This window comes from Furipterus horrens, unplaced genomic scaffold (genome assembly GCF_987537825.1).
Source record: "Furipterus horrens unplaced genomic scaffold, mFurHor1.1.pri manual_scaffold_3, whole genome shotgun sequence".
NCBI lineage: Eukaryota > Metazoa > Chordata > Mammalia > Chiroptera > Furipteridae > Furipterus > Furipterus horrens.
In genome coordinates, this window is record NW_028327173.1 from 17,883,093 (window position 1) to 17,895,790 (window position 12,698).

The window sequence follows — 12,698 nt, forward strand, 5'->3', positions numbered from 1 at the left end:
ATAGCGAACGTAAGGAGAAATGCTGTTTCGTATATAGAAAAACTGGAAGAATGGGTGGGAAGTTTTGGAAGACACTTGGGGGGAGGCTAGGCCAAGGTGATGTTTTTAATCCCTATTATTAGTTTGTAACTAATATTATATTGAGTTTACAATGAACTTATGTTTCGTGCACATTTTATGTATTTCGTCATAAACAAAAATTTTTAATTATTCGTTAACTGTATATTACTACTCAAATATGGGTGAATTCAGGGTTTGTGGAGGCCTGAAATTTTCTTTGGGAAAATTAAAAATTGAATATTTTTAAATTTTTAACTAACAATGCAGAGAAAGTATACACTATTAATTAACTGCTTGATATGACTCAATTTTTTTTTTTTTTTTTTTTGTAAAATTTTGGCTGTAGTCTTGGATCACCTCTGCCTATGACGACTTACTAAGTGATATCAGTTATGTACTAAGATATTGGACTCCTCTCACCCCACATTTCATCAGCAAGTTTGCAGGATCTGCCAGCAAAATCTGACCGGCATCAGATCATTCGCCGCCTCAGTAAGTGTGTAACTGTTTGCCCTCTCATCCGCCTGCTCTCCCACAATCTATTAACACAGCAGCTGTGGGCTTGGGTTAAAACCTGAATCAGATCATGTTGCTCCTCCAATAGATTCCTATTTCAAAGTGAAAGCCAAAATTCCTACGTTGGCCTACCGGACCCGCAGGATTTGACACCACCTCTCTCCAGGGTACAACTACCCTCCTCTCCTACTCTCTCCATTATCCCTCTACTCAAGGCCACATTGGTCTGTTCGCTGTTTCTCAAACCCGAGCATAGACTCCAGGCCTTTGTGTTTGCTGATCCCTCTGCCTGGACTGCTGTTCCCCAGATAATAGCACCATTCACCCTGTCACCTCCTTTACCTCTGTTCAAATGTCACCCCCAATGAAACCTTCCCTGACACTATATTTAAAATTGAAGCACCACCATCCCCCTTGCACTTCCTAACCCAGTTCCCTCTTAATTTTTCTCTTAACAACCTTTATGCCATCCAACACTTTGCTAGTGAATTTGGTTTAATGTCTTTCTCCCCACACCCACACACACGCCAGAAGATAAGTCCATGAGGGCACACATGTTTGTGTTGTTCATGGATATTTTTCAGCACCAGAACAGAGTCTGACACATTGTAGGCACTCAATAAATATTTGTTGAATGGAAGGATCAATTGCTCGTGAACTTTGCTATTGCTGATCTGAAACAATGCAAGCTGAGCCACCAGCTCCACTAGGGGGTGCCCACGTGTAACCAATGTGGTATCCCCAGAAGTGACTCCTACAGCATACACATACTCTTTTCATTCTAAAACAGAGCTACAGGAAGGCACACAAATTCCTTCAACAAAAACCCTTCGGTGTCTTCACACCCCTCGAGAATGAAGTCCAAGCTTTCTACTGTGGTCCACAAGTCCCTTATTGGCCTGCCCTTCCTAACTGATGTCATGTCCAGCTTTCCTTCCTGAGCTCTAGCCATACTGTCTTTCTTCCTTGTACAAACCAAGCTTTCTTGCTTCGGGACCTACGCACATACTATTCCCTCTCTCTCAAACACTCTTGTCCAAACTTCCAAATGACTGGTTCCGTCTGCTACTCTCAGTTAAATTTCACCTGTGAAGGCTTCATACAGGCCTCTCATAATCCTATCTCCTGTCTAAAGGAGCTTCCACACCCCCTTCCCATACCTTATCTTTTCCTCATAGTCCCCGCCACTATCTGAAATTGTTTTGCTTATTTGTCATTAGAAAGTAAGCTTCATGGGAATCTTTATCTCTCTCATTCACTGCTGAATTCCCAGCTGTCACTAGAATGGTTGGTATATAGTAGGTACCCAATAAAATAAAAAATTACTAATATTTATTGAAGCTTTGCTATTGTGTCACTGGCTGTACGTAGTAAATACATAAGACCTCATATTTTTCTTTTAACCCTTTCAAACACCTTGGGCAGTATTATGATTATCTCCATTTTACAGAGCAAGAAACTGAGTCAGGGATGGATTAAGAACTTGCCCGAGGCCACAAAACTAGCAAGAAGCAAACCTAGGACTTGAATCAAGTCTGTATGACTTCAGAGCCCATGATTTTAACTATGGGGCTACATAGCAATAAGCCGCCAGATATGAATTCATTTACTTCCTAATTGTTTTCTCTGATGTCATGCATTTATGCTTACTGCCATGGTCAACAGGAGTGGAAAAGTTTTTTTGGGTTTTTTTTCCCCTACAATATGGCAAAAATATGGTTGTGTTCAAGCTGGGTTATAAGTACTTGTACTTAGGTTATTTGTTCTAGATCTGAAATACTTGATTCAAAATTTAACACAAAGAAAAGGCTATTTAGACAGTCCAAAAATATTATAGACAGATCTTTCTAAACAAAAGTCAAAATATAAATCAAAACACAAGTCTATCTAAAAATAAGGTCCGTGAATTATGTTTCCATTTATTAAAAGATTTTATTTATTTTTTAAGAGAGGGGAATGAAGGGAGAGAGGGAAAGAAACATTGGTTGCCTCTCACACCCCGACCGGGGACCAAACCCACAACCAGGCATGTGCCCTGACAGGGAATCAAACCAGCGACCTTTCACTTTGCAAGATGATGCCCAACCAACTGAGCCACACCAGTCAGGCCTATGTTTCCATTTTTAAAAAACAATGAATGTATGATCAACATTTTGTAACAGTTGTCATTTTAAACTCTCCTGATTGACAGACATATCAGTAGTCCATTGATCTGGGCTTTATTTCTGTTGATGTTCTTTATTGTACCCAAGACAATCTTATTATATATACACATGACAGTTGAACCTCTAAAAGCAATCTATAGTTCGTGAGATTGTAAAATGGTTCAACCACTATGGAAAAAAGTATGACAATTCCTCAAAAAAATTAAAACTTGACCTACTATATAATTCAGCAATCCCACTTATGAGTATATATCCCAAAGAAAGGATAGCAGAGTCTCAAAGAGATATTTGCACACCCTTGTTCATAGCAGCGCTACTCACAATAGTCAAGAGTTAGAAGGAACCAAAATGTTTTCCAACAGCTGAATGGGCAATAAAAAGTGGTATATTACATATAATGGGATGCTATGCAGCCTTAAAAAGAAAATCCTATCACATGCTATAGCATGGATGAACCTTCAGGACATTATGCTAGTGACATAAGTAAGCCACAAAAGAATAGTGTATAACTACCCTTATATGAGGTATCTAAAGTAGTTAGAATTATAAATATACAAAGTAGAATGGTGGTTGTCAGGGGCTGGAGGGAGGGGACAATGGAGAATTGATTAATAGGTATAGTGTTTTAGTTATGCAAGATAAAAGGGTTCTGGGGATGAGATTCACAATGATGTAAATATACTTAACACTATTGTTAAGTGTAGCCCTGGCTGGTTTAGCTCAGTGGATTGAGCGTCGGCCTGCGAGCTAAGTGTCGCTGGTTCGATCTTCCAGTCAGGGCACATCAGAGAAGGAAAACTCTGACTCCAAAAAACCTCCGCTGCCTTGCGGCATACCTCTTCAGGGGAAAGGCTAAGGGAGTAAACCCCGACAGAAAATCCGGAGCCGGAGTCCCTAAGGCGGTTTGACGTTGTAGTCAACACCGGCAACTCCTGCGGCGCAACTGAACCCAAGCTGTATTGACTCCGCCTTTCCCTTGGACCCTTCAGCTGCGAAGAGAGGGGGGGTCTGCTGCATGGGCAACAGCAGACCCTCCATATTACCCTGCCCAGGCTCTGTAGCTTCAGCTTCACAGGAGAGGACACTCCAGCGTCATCACAAGATGTCGATTCAACACGGGAGGAGACAGATACCGTGTCACTCCCGAGTCGGACTGCACAGCCATTCTCGGCGGTGCAGATGGACTCTTAAGAGGCTACACCATCGTCTCTCGAGACGGACGGCTGCCGACGATTGTTAAGTGTACACTGAACTGAGTACTTAAAATGATTAAGATGGTAAATTTTATGTGTAAATTACCACAATATTTTAATTAATTTTTTACATAAAAATTATTATTTTATTTATTAATGGTGAAGACACTTTTTTTGCCAGTAATATTTTGATCAGAGCAATTTGATGAAATATGCTGTGCTTTTTTGTTTTGTTTTGTTTTAAATCTTAATTGTGATACAGCATTTCAAAGGTCTAGTTTCAGTTTCTTTTCCATTTTTTTGATAGATAATTTTAATGGTTGCAATAGCTAAGAAAGATACACAGATCCACATGGAAGAAGTCTGTCATTGGCTGTTCTTAGTAAATGATGGCACACACATTTCAATCCCCTTCTCGAGGTGTAAGGTTTGTCTTCATGTTCTAGATGCTTTTCAATGAGTTGTTAACCAACACATAATTTCCTGCTGTTATCAGGCACAATATATACGCAGGTCAAGGGTCATTATTAACAAGAGTAAATACAAATTCTATCTCATGTAATCTTAATTTCAAATCTGGAGCGCCTTTTTCTTTCTTTTTTTTGTTTGAAAGATTTGCTTATACTCTTGTTGTTACATATCGCGACATTTTTGTTCACTAGATTATTTTGCAGACGTCTTTAAAGTCCCCAGTCTGACAAGTAGGAATTGTGTTAACTTGAACTGGATGATAGCGTCCCAGTACATGCAGGGCACAGTAACTGCAATGTGTAACAAGCACCTGAGGAAGTGAATGCACCACTGTCAGCTCCTTCCTATTGTCTGGCACCCATTGTTTGCTTAATTAATTAATAGATAATTAAGTTTTTAAAAGCCACCTATAGCCATTTAGTCATTGCTGTAAGAAGGATGTGGGTCACTTTTGCCTACTTGGGCCTGCATAGAGATTATTAGTGTTTTTCACATTTTTGTCCAGATTTCCACCAGCAAGAAGTCTTTGGAGTGGAATAAATTCACGTTTTCAAGATATGCAGTAACTATTGCTGTCTTCAGAGCAAAGCATTCCCAGTCTCTTGAGTACATTATCTTCAATTTATCTACAGATATCTTTTCCATATGGTCACTATTATCGTTCATATTTTTCCTCAACAAATCAATATCATTCAGCAGCATCCAAGATCTCTTGCTTTATAGATTCTTGAACAAAATTCAGGTGTTCGAAACACCTGTATGCACTATTTCAGGTGTTCAAAACAATTGCATACAGGATTAAAACTATAGCATGGAAATCTACATGAAATATTGGGTTGGCCAAAAAGTTTGCATGGTTTTTTCCGTAAAATAAAAGACACATTTTTCATTTTCACCAATAACTATTGATTTGGATATTTTGTGTATGTCGGCTGTCTCCCATGTGGTATCATGTTGATTGTTCTCAATTAATGTTTCAATTTGATTGCTATCAACTTCAACTGGTCTACTCAACTGTGGAGCATCATCCAGAGAGAAATCTCCAGCGTGAAATTTCGCAAACCACTTTGACATGTTCAGTCAGTCACAGCACCTTCTCCATATATTGCTCAAGTCTTTTTTTGTGCTTCAGTTGCATTTTTACCTTTATTGAAATAATAAAGCATAATGTGCCAAAAATGTTGCATATTTTAAATAAATTCTTTTATTTTTTGCATGAAAGTCATTTTATTTTTAATTACAATTTTTAAAATAAATTTTCTTTTGAAAAAAAATTACAATTAACATTCCCTAGACAAAATATTACTTTACATTGGTAATGAAAACTGTTTTTCTCAGATACATACTGAATACTTAAATCTTGGAAATTCAATATTGGAAAGTATCATTCCAAATGTTTAACACAGAATACTTACATGGTGGCATAAACATTTGTTTTGTTTGCATATTTTTTCATGTGATAAATCAGTATTAATAGAGTATAGAAATAGACATTTTGGGATTCTCTGTGTAATTGTAGTAGTTGTAATAACATTGTATACATTGGAAAACTCATTATATACACACTTGAATAATAATGGTGGGCTGAATTATGTACAACTTACACCCCAATTAAGCTGTTTAAAAAAATTCTCACTTGATTCTTATGAAGGGTTTAATGTTGAGTAATTTATTCATACCAACAAATTCTAGATGCCATAAATACAAAAACCTTTTTAATGAAAGAGAAATTTACCAACTACCACTTAATTTTCTTTTTTTATGATAAAGAAAATAGTTGTCAAACCTACTAAATCTGTGGGGAAGTTTTGAAAGTTCAGGTATGATTGTGCCTATTCTAATGACTTGTTATTGTGACTATTTCACAGTCTTTTTTTGTAAAACAAACTAATCTGATTTAAAGTTGATGATGAGCTGTCTGCTGTGAATATCTTTACTTCATTATTTTTCATATTCTTTTTGTAAGTATGTTTTATTGATTATGCTATTTTAGTTGCCCCCCTTCGCCCAATACTTCCCTTCCCTCCATCATCCCCCCTAAGGAAATAGCAAGGCTCCCCCTCTTCAATTACCCCTTCTGCCTCTCCCTAGTCCCTCCTTTTACTTCTCCAAATCTTAGTCATTCTGAAGTTGGGGGTGGGGTGACACAGGACAGAGAGACTTTCCCTGGGACTCTGCCAGCCCCAAAGTGGCCTTGCTCGGATGCCATTTGGTCAGAAGCCAGACTGACTTGCTGTTCAGAAAAACACATCCATTCTGGGCACCACTACCTAAGGGAAAACTATGAGAGGCTTCTAAAATAGCAGTAAAAATGATTAACAAGTTAGAAAATAGGGCCTGTGAGGAAAGACTACAGAACCTAGATTGTTTATGTTAAGGAAGTGAAGGCAGGAGGGACAAGGCTGAGCACTGCTGAGAAACAGTTTTGAAAGAGCCAGAGCCAAATAAAATACCAAAAATACACACACACACACGTGCACTCACGCACACTTGGTGAGTCTATTTTGTAGATTAGGGGTAAGTGGCAGGGCAGTGGCAGTATCCTAGCAGGTCCATTGAGGCAGAGACCTGAGGTCAGGTGACCTCTTCAAGAAAAATAATGCAAAATTATCAACACAAAACTGCTGTGCCCCTTCCTGGGCTTTGGAAGAGGTCTGTGCAGGTCAGGAGCACTGAAGTTTAAGTTCTGTTGCTTTCACAGTAAGTTTGCCTCTAATTAACGGTGTAACAAGTTACTTGATTGTTCTGCGAACTCTACCTGGAAATGCCTTCTCTCCCTCCTTCCTCTAACGCCTCTCTCGCCTGTGAAAGGCAATGCAAGCCCGCCCTACTCTCGGAAGTCTTACCAGATGCAGCCCTTCCCCGCCACAGTGGTTTGGTGCCTCATGCAACCATCACACCCTGTGCTTATTTGTACCACTCCACTGGGTATTAATATCTATTGCTGCATAACAAATGTCTCCTAACACACATTCATTATCTCACAGTTTCTGTGGGTCAGGAATGCAGGCAAGATTTAGCTGAGGCCTCAGTCATCTTAAGGCTCAGCTGGAAAAAATCTGTTTCCTAGCGCACATGATTGTTGTCAGGATTCAGTTCCTCACTCGCTGTTGGACTGAGGCCTCAGTTCCTCAAGAGATGCTGGTTTGGTTTGAATTTGTCCCTTGCCACGTAGGCCTCTCTATCACGTAAGCATGGCAGCTGGTGTCATCAGAACAAACAAATGAGAGGGCAAGACTGAGCATGCTAGCAGGGTAGAAGTCAAAGTCCTTTGTAATGTAATCGGAGAAGTGATACCCCATCACTTTTGTCATATTCCATTCATTAGAAGTGTTTCACTAGGCCCAGCCATATTCACAGGTAGGGAATTACACAAGATCATAAATACCAGGAGGTGGGGATCATCCAGAACCTCATCAGAAGCTGCCTACCACAGCTGGCACTTGTTCTATTTTGTCTTATCACTGCCTGTTGTCCTATCTGTCTCTGCCATTCCATTATGAGCTCCTTGAAGACAGGGACCACATTTTATTCATCTCTTAGTACACTTAGTGCCTAGCACAGGCCTCTTTGGGTTTTTTTACATGAATGTAACTACAAGAATATGTTCAGATGTTTACAAGTTAGTTGCAAGGACTAATTGTTTATAACAGCAAACCTCCCCTTCGAAGACAACTAACCTGTAGACTACCTGAATGTGCAGTGGTAAAAAATTTATTAAAGGCATTGTTACAATCATACAATGGATATTCTGAAGGCATTAAAATGAAAAATGTTGAACATTAGTGACAGGAAACTCGTCGGCAGCCGTCCGTCTCGAGAGACGATGGTGTAGCTTCTTAAGAGTCTATCTGCACCGCCGAGAATGGCTGTGCAGTCCGACTCGGGAGTGACACTGTATCTGTCTCCTCCCGTGTTGAATCGACATCTTGCGATGACGCTGGAGTGTCCTCTCCAGTGAAGCTGAAGCTACAGAGCCTGGGCAGGGTGATATGGAGGGTCTGCTGTTGCCCATGCAGCAGACCCCCCCTCTCTTCGCAGCTGAAGGGTCCAAGGGAAAGACGGAGTCAATACAGCTTGGCTTCAGGTGCGCCGCAGGAGTTGCCGGTGTTGACTACAACGTCAAACCGCCTTAGGGACTCCGGCTCCGGATTTTCTGTCGGGGTTTACTCCCTTAGCCTTTCCCCTGAAGAGGTATGCCGCAAGGCAGCGGAGGTTTTTTGGAGTCAGAGTTTTCCTTCTCTGATGTACCCTGACTGGAAGATCGAACCAGCGACACTTAGCTCGCAGGCCGACGCTCAATCCACTGAGCCAAACCAGCCAGGGTGACAGGGAACTATTCTCACAATATTGTACAACATCGCACATAATCTGTTGTACATTTGGAAAGCAAGTTATAAAGCAGTGTGTGTATTTAATATTTTAAATTGGATTTTACTGATTATGCTATTACAGTTGTCTCAATGTTTCCCTCTTTGCCCCTCTCCACCCAGCACCCACACTCCCTCAGGCAATACCCCCATCATTGTTTATGTCCATGGGTCATGCGTAGGATCTTTGGCTTCTTCACTTCCTATACTATCCTTTACATCCCCATGGCTATTCTGTGACTACCTATTTGTACTTCTTAATCCCCTCACCTCTTCATCCATTCCCCCATACCATCCTCTCATCTGGCAACCATCAAAACCCTCTCCACATATGTGATTCTATCTCTGTTCTTCTTATTTGCTTAGTTTGTTTTTTAGAGTCAGTTGTTGATAGGTATAAATTTATTGCCATTTCATGTTCATAGTTTTGATCTTCTTTTTCTTAAACAAGTCCCTTTAATTTCATATAATAATGGTTTCATAATGATGAAATCCTTTAGGTTTTGTTTTTGTTTGGGGGGAATTTTGTTTGTTTGGGAAGCTCTTTATCTGCCCTTTCATTCTAAATGATGGCTTTTCTGGGTAGAGCAATCTTGGTTATAGGACCCTGCTTTTCATGTCATTGAATATTTCTTGCCAGTCCCTTCTTGCCTGCAAGGTTTCTTTTGAGAAATAAGCTGAAAATCTGTGGTAATTCCCCTGTAGGTAACTTAACTGCTTTTCTCTTGCTATTTTTAAGATTCTCTCTTTATCTTTAACCTTCGGCATTTTAATTATGATGTGTCTTGGAGTGGGCCTCTTTGTATCCATCTTGTTTGGGACTCTCTGTGCTTCCTGGACTTGTATGTCCATTTCCTTCACCAAATTAGGGAAGTTTTCTTTCATTATTTTTTCAAATAGATTTCCAATTTCTTGCTCTTTCTCTTCTCCTTCTGGCACCCCTGTGATGCAAATGTTGGAATACTTGAAGTTGTCCCAGAGGCTGCTTACACTGTCCTCGTTTTTTTGTTTGTTTTGTTCTTTTATTTTCTTGTTGTTCTGATTGTTTGCTTTTTGCTTCCTTATGTTCTAAATCACTGATTTGTTCTCATATTTATCCACTCTATTGTTGTTTCCATGTAAATTGTTTTTTATTTCAATTAGTGTACCCTTTGTTTCTGACTGGATCTTCCTTTTGCTGTTGAGGTCCTCACTAAGTTCCTTAAGCATCCCTATCACCAGTGTTTTGAACTCTGCATCTGATAGATTGCTTATCTCCATTTCATTTAGTTCTTTTGATCTGTTCTTTCATTTGGCCATGTTTCTTTGTCTCCTCATTTTGTAAACCTCCTTGTATTTGTTTCTATGTATTAGGCAGAGCTTCTATGAGTCCCTGTCTTGGTAACATGACCTAATGTAGTAGGTGTTCTTTAGGGCCCAGTGGCACATCCTCCCCTATCACCCAAGCTGGGTATTCGAGGTGTGCCCTTTGTGTGGGCTGAGTATACCCTCCTCTTGTAATTGAGCCTTGATTGCTGTTGGCAGATCAGTGGGGGTTTTACCCAGGTCAGTCAGCTGCAAGGATTGGCTGTGACCACTGACCACAAACCTCCACCCTCCATGATCAGCTGTGTGAAGGCAGGGTGATGGTGCTCCGACATGGTCTGTAGCTGTCCACTGGGTGTGCAGGTTCTGAAGTTTCCCAGGTGGTACAGGCCAAGGTCAGCCTTGAGCTGTGTTTTGCCTGGGCCCACCCTGACTGAGCTATAAAGCAATCTGAGATGGCTGCTACTTGTGCTGGGCTTGGAAATTCCTAGGTGAAGCTAAGCTGTGAATCTAGGCTGGCTGCTGCTAGTGCCAGGCCTGGGGCCACTTAGAAAGAGGTACAGGGGCTGGGGACTCTCTGAGACTGGCTGTTGCATTGAGAGGATTTAGGAAGTTGTGAAGCATGAGCCAAGCCATTAATATGGAAAAGTTGCTTGGATGAGCCTATAAATTGGGTGGGACAGAGTCTTTGGAGATCTCCAGGGCATGGCAAACAGTGTTAGCTAGATTGATAGAGTCTCAGATATAGCACCAGCCTGCTGGCTCTGTACCGCTGTGAGGGAGTGTTCAGAAAAGGGACAATGGCCTCTGCCTCCCTTTCTGTCTGGGAGAAAGCTGTTCCTCAGCTCTCACCTTGATGCCAGACAATTCAGTTTCTCCCTGTGTGTCACTGGTTTCTTTCAAGCTACTACCCAGGTGCTGGAGCTCAGTACGAGTGGGTCCAAGTAAGTCTGTGTGTGGGTTCTTTAAGAGGAACTGCTTGGGACTCCAGAAATTTCTTCCAGCTACTCAATCCCTGCTGGTTTTTGCAGTCAGAAGTTATGGGGATTTATCTTCCTGGCACTGGAACCCTGCCTGGTGTGGGGCTGGACTCCTCACTCCCAAGATATCCCTCTTGAATTTTTATCCACCACACGTGGATATGGGACCAGCCTGTTCTGCATTTCTGCCCCTCCTACGAGTCTAGATGGATGTGGTTTCTTTAATTCCAAATTTGTCAGACTTCCATTCAACCTGATTTTTGATGATTCTGAATGATGATTGTTCTATATTTTAGTTGTAATTTTGATGTGGTTGTGTGAAGAGATGATTCATGTTTGCCTGTGCTGCCATCTTGACTGGAAGTCCCCTCTGTATTTAATATTTTTACAAAATAAATATAGATATAGAAAAAGTCAGAAAGGATTTATCAGTTTTGAATGGCCATGAGGTTCAGATAAACCCATTTCAAGTTGCTTAAACAGGGATTTTTGATTTTTGTTTGTTTTAATCTTTGTGACAAGATGTCTAGAGGTAGGCAGCTTCTGGCCTTGGCTCTCTCTGCCTCAGTGTCACCACAGTTTTTTTGGCCTTCCCCTCATTCTTGCCACCCCCTGTCACAGGATGGCTGTCCCAGCTCAGGACATTATACCCATATTCACAAGAAAAAAAAAAAAACAGGTAAGGGGAAGTCTCAGTCATGGTTAACTCTTTTCTAGGAAAGCAAAGGCTTTCCCAGAAGAACCCCATGATATCACATGGACATTCACAGCTACAAAGAAGGCTGGGGCACAAGAAACAGAAATTTCATGATTGGTTCAGAAAAATCATGATTTATGCCCTGGTTACACTTCTACCCAAATAAATTTGGAGGTCTGTTAGCAAAGAAAAAAGGAGAGGGAATATTGGGGAGGCAACTAGCTGCTGCCCACTTTAGACAGGACATGGTGCTGCCCACATTGTCACAGACAGAGTCACCTCATTCCTTCTAGTCTTATACACAGATTGCTTTACTCACCCACCTGCTAGCCACTGAGGACATCTGAGCTTTCAACGCATGTATATAAGGCTCAGGGTTAGAGAGTGTGAAAAAATTGCTAATTGTCCTCCATTATCCATTATTTCCTTCTAGAAATAAAGTAACCCTAATCTCAAGATGTAGCAGAGTAAATGGCTGCCCAGCTCAAAATCATATTTCCCAGCCTCTCCTGCAGCAAGCTGGGCATGACCACGCAAGTACTCACCATTGGAAATCAAACAGATTTTGATATGAGCATCACTACTCCTGCCTCATTTCTAAATAAATAAATATTGTTAGCCACCTGCTTCTTCTTTGTCCCCTTTTCCACAGGCTGGGAATTTAGATGTAGAGGTCGAGAGCTGGCTTTGGCAATGTCCTAGGAGAAGGCAGAGCAACAACCTTCTTTGATTCTTTGATCAACAATCAAGTTCTGGGAAAAGACAAGATCCATGTAAACTCTGGGAATCCCTCTAACAGAAACTTCTAATTTCTCTAGGGCAGAATCACCTGGAGGGCCTGTTAAAACACAGGTTGCGAGGGCCTACTCCAAGAATTTCTGACTCAGTAGGTGTAGGGTGGGGCCCAGGAATCTGTATTTTAACAAGCTTCCAGCTGCTGA

General features: G+C 40.9%; 1 long non-coding RNA gene across 2 annotated transcripts; it reads left to right on the forward strand.

Annotated features, from left to right (window-relative positions):
• Positions 1-8: 8 nt before the first annotated feature.
• Positions 9-12,342, forward strand: LOC150014460 (uncharacterized). 2 transcript variants are annotated; one of them, XR_016509933.1, is made up of 3 exons: positions 9-96; positions 407-552; positions 12,191-12,342. It is a non-coding gene; the product is annotated as an uncharacterized LOC150014460 (long non-coding RNA). The 2 variants fall into 2 exon arrangements; XR_016509932.1 differs by lacking the exon at positions 12,191-12,342 and adding an exon at positions 665-1,880.
• The last annotated feature ends 356 nt before the right edge of the window (positions 12,343-12,698 follow it).